Here is a 12,208-nt window from a genome sequence, read left to right as displayed (position 1 = left end):
CATAATCCAAATAGATAAAAAATCCCCCCCCCATGTAAAAATGCAACTATTACAAAAAGTAATTCTCTGTCCGTAAATCATCAATCGATAAACCATAAAAAAACAGACAGTGTTTTAAAAAAAGAAACTGTCCATGAAAACCTAAAAATTTAAGGAAGTGTAAAATATTTATTAGTTACTTTCACTAATATACACTTCCTTCATTTACAAAAACAAAATCCTCAGGTAATCCAAGTTCTGTCGAACAAAACCTGTAAAAAACCCACAAACATTTCCACCCACACAAATCTACACATTATACACAATATAACAGTATTACAAACATTATACACCCCATATTCAGACATATTATAACATACTTTAAGATTTCTAAACTAGACCTAAAAAAATAACGAGACATAAATTACTAAAACCTAACGTACGCATAATAACGACATAACTCCAAAAACATAACTATACACACACTAATTACAACCTAACTACCTTCAAATTAATTTAAAAATGTAGTTTAAATAAAAAAAGTAATCTTACCTTCCTTGATGCAAAGCATCTCACGACCCTGAGCATCTCCCCTTCGAAACAACCCATAACAACAGATAGCTGTTACAAAATACAAAGCCCAAACAAACATGGCAGCTTTAAACATATGAAATAAATATAATTTGTTTAAAAAAATGTTATCTCTTTTACATATAAATTACAAAAATGTTTAATTAAAATACAAAAAATTAGAACTTATTTGTTTAACTGTATTTTTTTTCTGCATTGTAAAATTATTATTCCGGTGGACGGGAAGACCGTCCGCCAGTTTTCCGCCGGTTGACGAGTCGACCGGGCGGAAAAGAGGCCGTATATGGTGGCGGTGTCTGCAAGACACTGCCATCCATATTACAATACATGCAGTGATGTGCCTTTCCATGGCAGCGTCGCTGCCATGGAAAGGCATGCGGTTACTGCATGCAGGGGCCCAAGTGGGCCCCGAGGGTATTGGGGGCGTGGGGGTGCACATGGGGGGCATTTGCATGCACAACCTGGCAGGCACTGCACGGTGCCTCCCAAGTTGTGCATGCAAACGCACACACTACAGCCACAGCATTGTGGCAGGCGGTGCTGTGTGCACCGCCCGCCACAATGTTGTGAATGGGTATGCCACCGCCACCGTGGCTGTGGCATCCTAATTGCCGCTGCGTGACCGCCACACCACTGGCAGCTAGTCCCAGCTCCGTTAGGGTGGTGGGCGGGCGAAAGTTCACCCACCATCCTAATAGGCCCCATAGTATAAATTATTATAATTCTACACATTTACAAATAATATACATTTACATTTTTTTTAAATAATTTTATTTAATGTTTAAAAAATGTCTACATTATCAATAAAATGTATACAAATTAAACTATGTAATAATTAATAATATTAATATTTTATATATTAATATTATTAATTAAATATATTATTTGTTTAGAAAGTTACAAAATTTATATTGAAAAATGCATTAAGAAATTGTAAAAACTGTTATATTATTACAATTTTAACAATATATATATACAAATTTAAAAACTCACAATACCAAACAGAAATTAACTGTTATTAATAAATATATATTTTTTCAAATGTATCTAAAGTAATGTAAGAGTACATTATCTGATATTACAAAGGTTACATAACTGTAGAAAATAATGTACCAATGGAATAAAAGCTAGTTTTTTTATTATGAGATGTAAAAATATACATATGTCAAAATATGTTGTGTCTGTAAAATAAATATTATTTACTTTCTCTGTCTTGATTGATCTTACATATTTTTATTAAAATAAATATTTCTGGTTGATTTCAAAATGAATTAAAATAAATAAACATCAATAAAAAAATAAAATGTCAACATTTTTGTGTATAAATGTATTAATGTTGTATTCAATGTTAGATAATATGTTTTTAATAAATATAGTGTTTAAAATAATGTTTTAATTAACTATATATACAATGGTATTTTTTCTATTTACAACTATGTTATAATTAAAATATTATACTACATTAGACTATATTAATTTAAGGTTATAAATTAATGCACACACATTTAAATTATTATTCCCTCACTAGTTAGTATTATTTATTATTTCAAAGTAGGTGTTGGACACTAAATTTAACTCATTTACTATTCCCACTCCAGTTAGTATTAAATCAGGGTAGGTGCTGGACACTAAACTTGATTAATTTACTATCCCCGCTCCAGTTAGCATTAAATCAGGATAGGTGCTGGATGCTAAATTTAATTAATTTACTATTCCCACTCCATTTAGCTATAATCGAGGGTAGGTGCTGGACACTAAACTTAATTAATTTACTATTCACACTCCAGTTAACATTAATCTAGGGTAAGTGCTGGACACTAAACTTAATTGATTTACTATTCCCACTCCAGTTAGTTTTAAGTCAGGGTAGTTGCTGGACAATAAACGTAATTAATTTACTATTCCCACTCCAGTTAGCATTAATTCAGGGTAGGTGTTTGACTCTAAACTTAATTAATTTACTATAACCACCCTAGTTTCCATTAATTAAAAGTAGGTGCGGGACACTAAACTTAATAAATGTACTATTCTCACTCCAGTTAGCATTAATCCAGGGTAGAAGCTGGACACTAAATTTAATTAATTTGCTCTACCCACTCCAGGTAGCATTAATTCAGGGTAGGTGCTGGACACTAAACTTAATTAATTTACTATTCCCACTCCAGTTAGCATTAATTCAGGGTAGGTGCTGGAAAATACACTTAATAATTTACTATTCCCACTCCAGTTAGCATTAATTCAGGGTATGTACTGGACACTAAACTTAATTAATTTACTGTTCCAACCCTAATTTCCATTAATTAAAAGTTGGCGATGGACACTAAACTTAATTAGTTTACTATTCCCACTCCAGTTAGCATTTATTCAGGGTAAGTGCTGGACACTAAACTTAATTAATTTGATATTCCCACCCCAGTTACCATTAAATAAAGGTAGATGATAGACACTAAACATATTTAATTTACAATACCTACTGTAATTACTGTAAAATAAAAGTAGCTGCCAGACCTTAAACATATATATCTTTTTTTCCCAATAAAATGAATATAATATCACTAACTATACTTTACATTAAAATTTAAATATTTGACAAGACCTACAATAATTTAAAACACAATATCATAGAAATAATTAAAATATTTGTAAACTTATTTCATAAAAGTATTACATTTTTAAAAATATTTTTTAATATTAATAGGTTTTTCATATTCTCATAATTCACATATAAATATTATGTTATCTACATAAAATAACTCAGGCTTAATATTACAATATTATAATTTAAATATTTTAATTAATTTGGGGCCTATTATGATGGGAGGTGGATTACCACTGCCGAGCCGGCAGTGGCGATCTGCCTGCCATCTGTACCTGATTTACTCCCACCTTATTAGTAGGGTGGGGTTACCGCGGCGGACGGATAGACCGTCCGCCGCTTTTCCGCTGGCAGGCAATCGATTGCCTGTCATGCGGATCTGGGGCATAATATGGTGGTGCTGCCGAGAAGGCACCGCCATCCATATTATGATGGTTGCGGTGGGCACTCCTTTTCATGGCGGAAACTCCGCCATGGAAAGGCATGTGGGAAATGACTATGGGGGCCCATTGTGGGCCCTCAGTGAGGTGGTGGGCTGCACTTGGGGGTTACTTCATTGCCATGCACAAGGTGGCAGGCACCGCACCTGTCACGTTGTGCATGGTAATGCACAACATGCCTCTTTAGCTTTGCGGCAGGTGCTGCTTACAACACCGCCCACTGCAATGTCAAAGATGCCGGACCACCGCACCCTTAGCGGCCGGTCCCAGCACTGCTAGGGTGGCAGTTGGACTAAAGTTCACTCGCCATCCTAATGGGGCCCTTAATCTTTTCTATTAAATATTAAAAAAATAATACATATTCTATTACAATTATGTATATATATATTTTATGAAATCTTTGTTTTTCATGAATAACCTTACATTTTTTCAATTTTTTAAAATGTATTTATTAATAATAAGCAATTCAAAATAAATATTATGACATTTAAAATTTACACTATAAGCACATTATTTTAAAAAAGATATATTTTTTAACATTATTTTTATTTGTAAATATTGAAAGAAAATCTATGAAATACTAACCAACCTTATAGCCTATAAACAAAATGCAAAAACAATACTTTTTTTAAAAAAAAACAATTTGCCAAATTGAATACATAAACTTTTTTATTCAAACATTTTAAAACACTAACCACCCATATCCCCTATAAAACCAACATCCTGCTCCAAAATGAATATTTCTTAAATGTCAAAATATAATTTTTAATTACAAATTTAATATTTACATTTATTAAAAATGTAATTCAATTATTTTTAAAAAAACTTCCCACCCATATGCCCTATAAACACAACATACCCACAAATATTTTTTAAAATATACTTTTAAATTTCAAAATTTTCAAAGATTTGAATACATTATTTTAAAGCACTCCTCATCCTTATCCCGATAAACCCAAGATCCTGCTCCTAAATTTTTTTTTGTAAATTCGCAAATATATTTTTATAATTTAAAATTTTAATTTTTTACTTTACAATAAATTATTTTAAAACACTCCCCACCCTTATCCCCTATAAACCCAACATCCAGCTCCTAAGGTTTTTTTTTGCAAATTAGAAAATATATTTTCATAATTTTAAATTTAAAATTTTAATGATTTATAAATTAAAATACATTATTTAAAACACTCCCCGCCCTTATCCCCGATAAACCCAACATCCCGCTCCTAATTTTTTTTATTAATTCAAAATTATATTTACTAAATTATTATTTTACATTTCGAATTCATCATAAATTAAAATCAACTGTTTTCAAACACTCCCCACCCTTATCCCCTATAAACACAACATCCCGGTCCTAATTTTTTTTCTTCGAAAATTCAAAATTAGATTTTAAAAATTATTATATAAATTTCGAATTTATTATAAATTAAAATTTTCAAACACTCCCTACCCTTATCCCCTAAAAACCCAACATCCCGCTCCTAAAATTTATTATACAAGTTTTATTTTTCCTAACAATAACTAACCATTATTATACTCCAAACAAACTCTAAATACATAAAAATATAGTAAATAACAAAATTACAAACTTCAATATTTTTTACAATACTTAAAATCGATATTTTTGACATCTATATCCATAACATCGATTTTTAATACTATTGATATACTAAACTCAATATTTAGGTATATCGATAGTAAAAGTTCAATATTATGTCAAAGTATTGCAGTGACGGAATGAAAAAAGAGATACCAATGGGTGGTTCTGGATAAACAGCACACCAGAGACAGGGTGGTCCAAAATAAACTATATTTTTCATGTATTAACGTGTGCACACTGGGAACTAAGGGATACTCAGAATTACAATTATCTATAGCTCTCATTGGCAGACACCAACACACTAGGCGCTTTTCACCTCAATAAAACGACTATTTCAATGTGCATAAATAACCACTAACAAATTGTCAGTTCATCCCTATGGCTTAGGGTGAAAAGTTTTGTAGAGGAGGGGCGGAGGTCGTTCTTTATCACCTGCGCAGAGACGTTTTAAGGCATTGCAAAGGGAACCCTGGCCTAGGGCCCCAGCCATTCAGGGGGCCCCCTGATAGAGGCAGCTCTAATTACCCTAAATAATTGTTAAAAAGATTATTTTAAATATTGTTTACTTTTCCTTTAATTTTAATGAGGGTGATGTATGGGAGGCTATTACATACATTTTTGCCGATAAATGTTTGTTTATTTTTCAACATCATACAACATCCATTAAAAAGGTTTCTTTTAGATCAAAACTGGACCTGACAGTTGAGAAATGGGAGGGGGTGTCATAAAGATTATTGCAATAATATTGGTGAGCTGCTGCGGTATTATAATATTGAAAGCACACATCACTATCCCTGAATTTAGATTAAATAGATTTAGAGTTTAGACAAGTGTGCCTGTACACTGTCAGTGAACTGGCCAAAGAGGACATGAAACAGGTGAAATTGGATCATGAATTCAAACTTGTTCTGAACTGGGGCTCCCAAAATATGTTTCGCCCACGGCCACCAAAACACTTAAGATGGCCTTGCTCCTTCAGTCCTAATTCCCTCCCCACACACTCTGTGGCCTAAGATTGTACAGTGGTTATTTGTTATTGGCCTTCAATCGAACCTGCTCTTCATCATGTCTCAATATTGTCGCTGCTATTTCCTCCTTTGCAAATCGCCTGGTCTTAGTCTGAAGCCCAGATACACATAGGTTTAGTATTAGTCTAGTTACTTTTATAATGCTAATCCGACATTAAACCTTCTTGGGGATTAACAAAGCAATGCTTATTGGTATTAGTGTTGGTTTGTATAGGAAAGTAATGCAAAGTAGAGTGAAACGCTGCTTTGCATTACTATGGGGTCTATTAGGGTGGGGGTCGGGAAATCACTCCGACCGCCATGGTTGCCGGAAAACACTGCCCGCTAGCACCGCGGGAAAATCGCTGGTCCAATTAGTATGCTCTGGAGTCGAGATCCGACCGTGGCGTCGGATCGTGGCAATAAACATTGCAGTAGTTGCTGCTGCCAGCAGCACCACCGCAATGTCCAAAGAAGCATGTCCTGCATGTCCCTGCACCGCGTAGCAGGCACTGCACAGTGCCTGCCACCTTGTACAGGGACATGTAGGGGGGTACCATGGGTTACTCTCCAGTGCACCCACATACACCCACAACACATAAGGGGCCTGCCATGGCGGTCCCACCACTGCAGAAAGGCTGGCTACCGCTGGCATCATGCTGGCTGAACCTGGCCCAGCACCGGCACCATTGTGGCGGTCCAGTTCCGCTAGGCAGGCGTGCGTACTGCTACTGGTGGAAAAGTGGGAGGTGGGAAATCAGACCACTGCAGTCGTCACCGCCATGCAAATGATACTGGCGGTTTTCTGGGTTGCGATTGCGGGGGGATGTGTGCTGCCGGTCCGGACGTTGCTACCGCAGGCCCGGCAGCGGGCATCCGTATGCCATCCTGATAGTCCCCTTTCTGTATAGGGGGCATTACATGAGTGGTACATGGGTGTTCCCATGCAACCAACCATGCTTTATGATGGTAAATTCTATCTACTACTAACATTAGTAGACAGGGTTTAGCACCAAAAATGTATGCAGTTGTAAAGCAGGAGTTAAAATGAGAAATATTTTCATTTCTCCTTTATTTACCAGCTTTGCAAGAATGCTGCACTGTGCAGCCCACATGCAAAGTAGGAAAAGCTTTGAAGTATGTCTAGGCATAGTATTTTTGTACAGGAAGGGTAGCCTTCTTGTACAAAATCTTTGCTAGACTCAGGCACGCACACTAGCACTATAGAGTTAAGGTGTGTGCCTGGTGCACGGCAACTGAAATCAGTCCTGGTGCTAGGGAGAGACGAGGAGAGTGCTATATCTCTGTGAATATGGTGCTCTCCTGCTCTATACCTGTCACACAACACAGCGCAGTCTCTTGGGGGGCTGCCCTGCATTCTGTGACAATTTTTAGAATCTGGGCCTAAGTATGTTATAGGTCATGCTGGAGTTGTTTACTTATCTAGTTCCTGCCTCTCTGTAACTCCAGTCATTCACAGTTATACTGCACATAGTTCTAAGATCTCTATTCCCTACTTTGAATCAATGGTGATCCCTTTCAAGAGGCTGAGGGTATTCTCACCAGTTGTTCCTTGCTGTGTGTCTGTGGATCTCATTCATCATTCTTCTCTTTTTCCACCCATTGCTGGGTTCTTTGGTGGGACATATTTCCTTGTCCTGGATCTCCTTTAGATTCCTCCTGTGTTCCTTCTCAGCTGATTTCTGGCATTGGGTTCAACACCCTTATTTTGACGACCCCTCTTCTATCTACTCCCACCCCGCCACAGATCTGGTAAAATGCCACATTTTCCCCTTGAATATAATTTGTAGAGATGCAGGCAATAACATCTTTCATTTCATATCTTTTTCCCTGAATACCAGCTTGAGTTCATCAAAGTGCCTTCTCTGTTTTTGAACTGTCAGGAGTAAGTCAGGGAACAGGCAAACATGAGTTTTCTCACTAAATTGCACCATGCCGTATTGCTGCTTATAATAATATGTCTCTGTCTTGAAAGTCAAACATTATTGATACTATAGTTCTATGGGATGTTCGGGCCTGGGAATTGGCCCCTTTGTAAGGTGGGCTCCATCTGCCTTGCAGAAGTTGGATACACCTTTTGACTTCGCTACTGTTGCTGTCCAGTTTTCTACTAATGGTTTTGTGATGAAGCCTTTCGCCCATCCTGGCACACCCACAAGTCAGATATTGTTGTGCCTAGATATTTCCTTTTTGCTTTCTAGGTATATGTTTAGTCTGTGTGTTCAGTTGTAGAATCAGGTGTTTTCACCTTTGCCCTTGAAGAAAGAAGGGCAAGTTCTGTCTTGGCACTAATATTCCTAAATTATATCGTAGGCGGTTAAGTTCAATGTTCACGGAGCCGCTCTTGTGATTTGTGTCATTTTCGTGTCTTTCATAGTTAGTAATTACTCATTTAGGGCCCGATTCCGATCCAGTAAAATTACCGTCCGTACGATTCGCGTCCGGAGCCGTCTCCGTGCGACTCGTACACACGCCGTACGACCTGACGAGTATGATCCAGACCAGGGTATCAGGACGCGAGTCGTGCGGTCCACGTCAGGTAAGGGCGATTCGTACAGAGAAGCGCACAATCACATACACAAAGTACGGCGCGTACCCCCCATGATCGCAGGGGTACGGCGGGTACCCCTGCGATCATGGGGGGTACGTGCCGTACACCCAGCGTACATGGGGTACGCGATGTACACCCTGTGTGCATGGGGTACGGTGTGTACCCCATGTACGCTGGGTATATGGCGCATACCCCCCATGATTGCAGGGGGTATGCGCCGTACCTCTGCGATCATGGGGGGTACACGCCGTACACGGGGGCTGTACCGTACCGGTTTCAGGGCGAACTCTGTTTTTACGACTGTTTTCAGCTCCCGTAGGAAAAGGGTCGTACGGTGCGTACCCGACACGAATCGTACTTGCCGGGTCGTATAAACCAGCCACATAAACCAGCCGCGAACCGTACAGATGTCGCGTACAGCGGGTTCCGTGTGAGACTCGTACGGGGATTTGATTTGTACGGTCTCTGTACGATTCGTACGGAGTCCAGCTCCTGGTACGAATCGTACTTCGTCGTACGTACAGGGGACGTTGCAGGGTACGATTCGTACAGGAAAAATGCTCCAAACGGCTATTCGGAGCGCTTTTTACCGGATCGGAATCGGCCCCCAAGTGTTGTTTCCTGGTCCATGGACTGTGGTTCTGCTCATGTGGATTCCTGCTGTGTTTCCTCTTCTTCCTCCTTTGATCTTCTGTGGAGGATGGCATATTTATCTAGCTGATTCTATTGCGTAGAACATGTTTTCTTGCTTGCTCCATCTCAATGTTCTGTGAGGTTGTGTAGGGTGGTCCTAATTGTTTATCATTTTTATATCCTTAAGTCTTGTTTCAATTTCTTTCAAAGCATGGGGTACTGTCCACCACCTGATGGTAGGTGGCAGAGGGTGTAAGACTCCTGGGTAACAATCTTGCAGGTGTGCTACTTCTTTCATTCTGCCTCCATCTCACTTAAACTGGCCTGTCCATTTTCCCAAGGTCCGACTTCTAGTCACATTTTCAGTTTCTAAATAATGGTAGGGAGGAAGCTTCCCCTTAATATTACTTCATGGGTTACAAAGAGTGATATGTGGTTAATCTTTCTGTTACAGTGGTGACTGTTAGAAAGTGGGATTCTAGTTGACAGAGGTATGCAACCTGTTCTAGCAGGAATCACAATCCTCAACAGGGAAAGTCAGATACACAACCTAAATTAACCTGTGCTCACTCTCTCGTAGCTTGGCAAAGGACAGTTAGGCTTAACTTAAGAGGCAATGTGTTAAGTATTTGAGCAGCACTTCAAACAGTAAAACTGTAAAAAAAAAACACTATGCAAAAGATGCCACACATGGTTAGAAAAATAGAACTTAATTTAATAAAGAAAATAAGACCAAAACAACAAAAATCCTAAAATTAAATCCTGAGACATGCAATTTTGAAGATGAAGTGCAAATAACGTATTAAAGTGCAAATCACCAACTGTGGTTATCTGATCGTGCCGGACTGGGACAAAGTCATATGTTCAGACCAACCGCGATGGAGCATAGGCCAGCTACAGATATCCCCTTGGGCCCGTTCAACACAATACCTTAAATCCTGCTGCAGGGTTTGAACGGTGTTGCTTTGAGGCTTTACGTCGTCTGGCGTAGGTTCCAAAAAGCTGTACGGTGAGCTTTGAGGGGCTTGGCGCTGCCCAATTTTGATTCGGGTGAGGCTGGCAGCTGTGTGATGAGGCTTTGTTGGGCTTCACATTGCTATGCGGTGGTTCCAATGAGGACCACACAGGGCAGAGCACCTTAGGCCCACTTCCAAGGGTCCAGGACTGGAATGGGGTGGAACCACTTGGCAGGGCAGACTAAAAAATGACGGTGTCCCGTTAAAGGAGCAGGTTTTTTGGAAGACTTTTTTGTCCCTGAGACTTCAGAAACCAGTAGACCAGTCAGGGTTGTAGAGATGCAGGTCCAGTCTTTCTCACTCCCAGGCAAGAGGGAAGCAGGCACAGGTCAGCACAGCAGGGCAGCAGTCCAACAGACTCAAGCAGAGTGGCAGTCCTTGTAGCAGCCCAGTAGTCCTTCTTCCTGGCAGAGTATGTTCCAGAAGTGTACTGAAGAAGGTAGTGTCTGAGTTCCAGTACTTATACCCAGTTGTGCCTTTGAAGTGGGGGAGAGTAGAAGGAGAGGTTTCTGGAGTGCACAACGTCCCTGCCCTTCCTGTCCTGGCTCCAGACTGACCACATTGGGGTCATGCAGTCCTTTGAGTGGGGACAGACACTCCATTCAGGTGTAAGTGTCAGCTCCTCCCTCCCATCATGCCCAGGATGGTCCATCAGTGTGTTGATGGCACATCAGTCACACCTAAGCTCCCTTTGTGTGTGGCTGTATTGAGGGAATGCACACAGCCCAACTGTCACTCACCCCTGATGTGTATTCAGAGAAAGGCAGAAAGGACAGAATTGTTAAAGTAAGAAAATGTAAACTTTATAAAAGTAGTCCCAAATAGCACGTGACTTCCATGCCAATCTGTCGCACTGCAAAATTGAGGAATTTTTCCTTTACAATGATCAGCTCAATACCGTTTTAACAATGTTTGTCTTCAGTACACCAATGGTCATCCATAGATTTACTTAATGCTTCATGTTGAAAAATTATTGCGGAGACAGCATATTGCTACCATGATTCTTCATTCTGAAATGTCAAATGAATACTCAGTGCCCATCCAGGCCTTCTGTAGCATCACGTTGCAAATGAATAATTCATCACAGTAAGCGCGTGTATTTCCACCGAATGCATTTCGAGCCCAGTGGCTCTTCGTTAGGGGTCACTGAAACACAACAAAAGAAACAGCTCAACTCTCTGCTAAATGTGCAATCTATATGAATTAAACCAAAAAATGACACCTCATCTCTACCCTCCCAAAAATCACCACCCCATCATCGCTGCAGTACCTCCCACACCCCAACCCTTAAAATATGTCTCACAGCCATGTTCAAAAACAATATGTGCTTTGTGTAAAAATTGCAAGAAACCCCCCTACTACACCCATTTTCCTGGTGATCACTACATGACAAAACAACAAATCACATTTTGTAAAAAGTACTGCCTTCAAGAATTGTAATAATACTGCCTACGAAATTTCCCAGTCTCCCTAAAAACGTTGTATTACCTTAAAGAGCTACAAACAGCAGCTTAATCTCTTCATCCTTTGCAATAGTGTCTGCACGAGATCGTGAGGTCGACTGGCTTTTTAACCGTTTTTTCTAAGAATGTGACCACCTGTCACTAGTAAATCAATCAAGTTCAAAAAATCGTGACCAATCCCCGCTCAAAGTCATACACACTGTGTAAGAACTCAAAATGCCAAAAGGCAGTGCGCCGTGTAAACAAAAATACGCGTAAACCATGTAACCATGTATTTTCACTGTTTTACGATGTTTATTGATGATAAT

This window comes from Lissotriton vulgaris, chromosome 3_1 (assembly GCF_964263255.1).
Source record: "Lissotriton vulgaris chromosome 3_1, aLisVul1.2, whole genome shotgun sequence".
NCBI classification, from domain to species: Eukaryota; Metazoa; Chordata; class Amphibia; order Caudata; family Salamandridae; genus Lissotriton; species Lissotriton vulgaris.
The sequence above is the reverse complement of the archived record's forward strand: the minus strand, read 5'-3'. Positions refer to the sequence as shown.